The following is a 6,666-nucleotide window of genomic DNA, read 5'->3' as shown; positions in this document are numbered from 1 at the left end:
TTCACCTTATTCACCACACAATCTATCACGAACACTATAAATAACCCTATCCATGGATCGCATCACCGACCCAACGGTGACTCCCAGATCTCCCATCCTTTCCGTCTAACAAATACCCCAGTCCGTGCAGGTTGTGGGGACGCAGAGTGCTCTCGGTCTCTAGTAGCAACAACCAGTACATTCTAACATTCCTTTCCCTTCCCAGCTGACTATAAGGACTTGGCCGGCGCCGTTATTGATCAAATATGCATGAGCTGCTAAAATTGCACTTTGAGAATAAGTGGAATGTCCCAGCCCTTATTCAGTTGGATCTCAGTGCAACTGGTACCAGTTCAGATCAATCACGGAGGAGCAACCATTGACATGTATAGTCAGAATTGATCGTTTTTGATTGATCGTTTTTATAAGAAAACATGACATTGAAGGTTTTTTACGATTTGTATTTGAAATTTTAAACTGAAAGTGTTAAAATCATCAAAAATCGTTGTAAAACGTTGTTGGTGCGCCGCGACATTTTTGAAAATTTCGAAAGGCGCCGCGATAGCAAAAAGTTTGGGAACCTCTGGCCTAAGCCAAAGGGCTTTTTATTTGAGTAGGGGAAAACATATTTTGGACAGCAACGCGCCAATATTTTTTGAACACTTACGGCAAAAACAAATAGGAGTGTCCAAAATATATTGGCGTAACGCTGTGCCCAAAATACGTTGGTTTCCCTATAACACGATTTTATTGCGTCCCAATGGTTTGTGTGTTAAATATGATAAAATAGCATGATTTGGTTAGTTGTAATTTGCCTTGAAATATAAATTTTAAAAGAGTTCTATGAAGAAAAATAGCAAACAAGGGCTCTGGCTACACCATCGGATTTCAATGCATTCCTCCATGCATGCACATGATCCGTTCCGCGAATCGAGAATTGAAATCGCAATGCAAAAATATGCTGAAATTATGCTCTGTTTGTCGTCGTACATGGATTGTCCTTCGATTGTCTGCCCTTGCCGCCGCAGTGTAGAAAATATGCACATAACGTGCATTGCATTGCGCACCATGCATAGTTTCGGAGCGGGAGCCTCATTGCTTTCTTCAAGTTCCATTCTATACGCACGTCGAAGAGAGGGATATTGAGTGCTTGGTTCGATTTATTCATAAATGCTTGAGTCTAGCATTGTGCGTCAGGTCAATATGCCAAGTTTCTGAAGCGTTTTGCGGTTCAACAAATCATGGGTATTTCTCCTTCCATTTTCTTGGAATACCTCCCCTCTCTGCTCTTCTCGGCGTAACGTCCCAGCTGCGACAAAGTTTATTCCCCAGCTCAGTGTTCTATGAGCAATTCCACAGTCATTAACTGACAGTTTTCTCTGTCGATGACTATGTTGCTTTTAATTCGCGTGTCAAGCACGAACATATTCTATAGGGTATCGCGCTACTTGGGCGGTGGCTTCTATATTCGTCTGTTTTCCACTATAACTCAGTCAAATTTGAACCAATTGACTTGAAATGTTGTGCACGGGTAGATACTATACCTATCTCACTGCATTCCAAAAATTGTGTCAATTGGTTCAAATTTGACTGAGTTATAGTGGAAAACAGACGAAAATAGAAGCCACCGCCCAAGTGGCACGATTCCCTACCCTAAGAAGTCAAGGAAATTTCCATTACGATAAGTTTCTGAACCATCGAGGAATCCAGCCCGTAAACCCCTCCCATTACCGACGCTTTTTACACTCCCTTGGCGCCACATCTGTGCACGGGCCTGATTCAAACCACTCCTAGGGATAAGCAGAATTCGTAATTCTTCTGGAAACTTATTCTGCGATACCCATAAAGACAGTTTGACGAACTACAATCGAATTCATGTTTTTTTTTTTTTATTTTCTTTTAAAGGATGGTGAATTTTACCAAAAATGGGGTATTCTAACCAATACTACCATTTGTTCGGATAAAAATCTTCCTATGAATATAACATAACATTTTCTTATCTAGTCAGAAAAAACTCTCCATCTTTTACAATATAAGTTCAATAAAATAAATCTTAAATATAATCAAATCGATTAAAAACTGTCCAATTAATTTTTGGATTTCCAAGTTTCAAAGTGTTTTTAGTTTCAGAAACATTTGAAAAAAATATTTCCATACATGTACCAACTTTGAAATTCTGTATAATTATGAATGATAATTATGATGTTTTGAACAAGAAATCTTAGAAATATCATGATTGAATAAACATCTGGGCATGTTTCTTGAAAATACTGAGAAAATCGCCATTTTTGCAGTATTTTCGTCCCCTTCGACCCAATTTCCGCCCACTCTGGGAACCAATGGTTTGTATCCATACTGATCATAGATATAAAAAAACCTGAATTAATCCACCTATGGTGAACATACCCCTTCTTACACTTATTAAAATTATTGTTGTATTATTCGTAAGTAAGATTGTGATTTTTGGTCATTCTTGAAAATATTGTAGATTTGGCATCAAGTTGATTGCTTTCCATAATATAATCATCGACCATGGGCTCAACTACCAGAAATGCCAGCCAGAATCTCCTAGAATCTTGTATGAAATGTTCAAACAATAGCTTACATATTCTGGAATATTGTATCTCTTGTTAACTGCCAATCTATTAATACACAGGGGATTTTTCGGCTTTCAGTCTGTAAGCGATTGAAACGAAAATATCTTTCTTACGCCCGACGTAGATATTTTCGTTTCAATCGCTTACAGACTGAAAGCCGAAAAATCCCCTGTGAATTCGAAGCAGTCGATAGCATCTACGTTCTATTAATACATGGGTAAGAAAATCATCGAGATACACTTTGTCAAATATTTTTTATCAGTTGAACAAATTAGATCCAAAGTACTTGGGACTCATGGTTATGGCACAGAGAAACAGACGGCTGAGAAATTTATTATGATACATTTTATCAACAATCTCTCAATAGCGTAAATTTTATTACTCCTAAGTACTCCTCGCAAGATATCTCGGAAACAAAATGTCCAAACGGAATGAAATTCAATAGCATACTATTAGGATGCTGCACCTTCCATTTGCTGATGAGAGAACTCAGATCGATTGACACACGGCTGGTCAATTTATTATGAGACATTTTTCAAAGACCTCGAAAGATATCTCGGTTACAAAATGTCCAATCGGAATGAAATTCAAAAGCGTTCTTCTAGGATGCAGTAGCTTTCGTTTGGGCCCTTAAGAACCCACATCGGTTGATAGACGGCTAAGTAATTTATGGTGATACACTTTGTCAAAAATATCAAAAATAATTAAGTTGTTCTACTCCCTAGCACTCTTTGAAAGATATCTCGGTAACCGAACGTCCAATCAAAATAAAATTCAATAGCGTTCTACTAGGATGTAGTAGCTTTCATTTGCTTCCAAGAGAACTCAAATCGGTCAACAGACGGCTGAGAACCGTGAGTGACATTTTTTTTGTAACATTCATACACACACACACACACACACACACACACACACACACACACACACACACACACACACACACACACACACACACACACACACACACACACACACACACACACACACACACACACACACACACACACACACACACACACACACACACACACACACACACACACACACACACACACACACACACACACACACACACACACACACACACACACACACACACATTTGACATTTGCTCAATTCGTCGAGCTGAGTTGATTGGTATATGTGACTCGGCCCTGCGGGCCTCGGATCGAAAGTCGGTTTTCCAAGCGGTATTTAGACCCTTCTTATGGGTGTAAGAAGGGTAAAAACGCAAAACAAAGATACAAAAATTAAAATTGGTACAATTTGCACAAATTATAATTAAAAAATACATTTTTTTGGTAACGCTGCGGCTCCTTGGACTGACTTCACAAACCAGTTTATTTAGGCCGCTCCTGCCGATGTGGCCGAACCTGCGATGCCACAGCTCATAGGAACTTGACGATGAACTCACCAATGCTTCATTTACATTTTACGCTTCACAAGGGCATTCAGCACGTATAGCTTCCCGGATACACTTCCTGTTTCAACAACTTCGTCGCCGCGCATGATCTTCACCACGTCTTTTTCAAATGTGATCCGCATTCCACGCTTTCCAACTTTCCGAATCGAGAATAGATTGCATTGTAACTCCGGGACGTACAGGACTTCATTCACTGTGCTCTTGATCTGACGTTGTCCGACTTGGATTTCCATATCGACCGTTCCGGAATAGTTACTGTAGACCACCTTACCGGACGCCACTACAATTGGGATAGGGTTTTGCAGTTTCTTGACATCTCGAAGATAATCCGCAGAACACACCATGTGCTCGGAAGCACCTGAATCCAGGATCCACTGGAACTCACGCTGCTGCTTCGCTTGAAATCCAATCATGAAAGCTACCTCGGAATCTGCAACACTTGCTCTTTCCTTCAGCTTCGCGCGTCCCGATTTTGAACGGTCTTCCTGTCTTCCATCCTGCCCTTTCGGTCTTGCTGGACAGTGCATCTTCTTATGTCCTACCTTTCCGCAGGCAAAACATTTCAGTTTGGATCCTTTAGCACGTCCTCCGTAAAAAGCAGCTTCATCGTTAGACATACCGTCGGCATCGAAATTGTTCTTCCGCTTGAGGCTCTCACTTAGTAACCTGGCCTTCACAAAATCCAATGAACACTGTTCCGGCGGGAGTGTCTCCAACACTGTGACCAGCTGTTGAAAGGACTTCGGCATGGTTTGCAAAAGATTGAATACCACCAACCTGTCGTGCATGGTGATATCCGTCGTGGCCAGCTCCCTGATAATCCGGTCGAACTTCAGCAGATGATCCTCCATTGGTTCAGCCTCATTGTATTTCATCACGGCCAGCTGCTTGAGAAGATAGAACTGGCCGGAAATCCCTTTCTTGGCGAAAACGTTCTGCAGCACTTCCCAGATTGCCTTCGGAGTGGATTTTCCCTTCACATATTCCAGCTGCGAATCGGCGATCTTCTCCACAAGAAGCGATTTGCATTGCGCTTCTCTGAGTTTCTGTTCCGCCAGTCTCCTTTCCTTCTCGGCAGTCACCAGCGCCGTGTCACCGTCAGCAGGTTTGAACTCCTCGATTTTGTCCGCTTCGATCCGGATACATTCTATCAGCTGCCGCTCTTCCAAGAGGGTTTCCATCCGGTAGCTCCAGTTTGGAAAATTCGTCCCGTTGAAGAGATATATTTTCTGGTTTTCCGCTTGCATTTTCAAAATTCGTCCGCTTTTCCGATCTTGAGAAAATTTTTCTTCCGATCAACAAATCGTCTCCACGGTTACAGTAATGCTAGGCCAATAACCTGATAAGGATATGGAAGGACGACTACTAGCTTGGACGGTATAATAGGGCAGTGCATACTGCGGTTGCTAAGGAAAAATTTTCTAAGTCTCTGACGTTTCGTGGCCTTGTTGTTTACAGTTTGGACTTAGAGAATTTCAGTCGAATTTTCGTTTTGTCCGGGAAGAGGTGCGTGAGTAAATCAATTCGAATGAGGAATTTGATCGTATCCATCAGCTTTGTAACTTCCGCGATTTCGTTATAGATCCAGTGATGATGGTCGAGCCCAGAATATTTCAAGCCAGCGCCAATTGGGTCATTCTGGCCGAACGAGTTCCACCGAACCAGGAAATATTCGTGACCGAAACCTATTTGATGAGGGTAAACCATATTTGAAGCGGATCTTCTACCAGCTTCTATTATAATACTGCGATGGCGCAGATCCACCCCCAGAAGACATGGACGCCAGCAAACTATCAAGTTCTGGAAGGAGTGTGACCCTAGGTATGCCGAACCTTTGCGAGATTGCCGCCCTCAAGATTCTCCTTTCATCCATCTAGATGGCCATAATAGTGTACCTCGGCACCAATCCAGGTCAAGCTTTCCATCACTCACCGCTGAAGAAGAGGAAGTTTGAGTTTCTAACGCACCGTTATTCAGATTGGTTTTATGCGAGTAGATGAAAACCAAATTGTTAAATATACCTAATGGAATAAAAGTGCAGTGCCGAACATTCCGATTAAAAATATTTTTCTAATGAAATTGTTGGACAAATTCTGGTTGAATTCCGTGGGAATTCTGGCATGCATCCGGTTGGCCTTATGGTGGGAATAATGGATTAACTTGAAAGCCCGGAAGCCCCTAAGAGCAGTTTTTTATGATATTTCTAAAGAGGTTTTATCTGGGATTCTTCCAGGAGTTTTTTCCGTTATTCTCACAGGAACTCCTTCCACGATTGCTTATTTCAGAGATTCCTTCTGGGATTTCTCCAAAAATTCCTTCTGGGATGCCGCCAGGAGTTTTGGGATTCCTCCAGAAATTCTTTCCGAGATTCCTTCGGGTATCCCTTCTAGGGTTCCTCCAGGACAGTTGGTGTTCCTTGTTCAGATAAATACCAAGTAGGTTTTTCGAAGATATTACTTAATAAATGAAACGCTTAATAATAAATCTGCTATGTAAGAAAATAAAATTTGTTTTATTCGAATAAAAATCACCTTGAGACATTGTTCCTTCAAGGGACCCGCATTGCCAAGATTGTGGCTCGGTCATACGGTGGGATGAATTCGTCTGGGACTCCAACGGTAACCGTGTGGAGTTTTAGAAGAATTACTGGGACAAAGCTTTACGGGG

The 6,666-nt window shown here is 41.6% G+C and overlaps 1 long non-coding RNA gene across 1 annotated transcript; it reads left to right on the top strand.

Annotated features, from left to right (window-relative positions):
- The first annotated feature begins 5,377 nt into the window (after positions 1-5,377).
- LOC109408770 (uncharacterized) lies at positions 5,378-6,047 on the top strand. The gene is made up of 2 exons (XR_002129854.3): positions 5,378-5,505; positions 5,582-6,047. It is a non-coding gene; the product is annotated as an uncharacterized LOC109408770 (long non-coding RNA).
- Positions 6,048-6,666: the final 619 nt, after the last annotated feature.

This window comes from Aedes albopictus, unplaced genomic scaffold, assembly GCF_035046485.1.
Source record: "Aedes albopictus strain Foshan unplaced genomic scaffold, AalbF5 HiC_scaffold_232, whole genome shotgun sequence".
Taxonomy (NCBI): Eukaryota; Metazoa; Arthropoda; class Insecta; order Diptera; family Culicidae; genus Aedes; species Aedes albopictus.
Note: the sequence above shows the minus strand (reverse complement) of the source record. Positions and strands in the feature narration are given on the sequence as shown.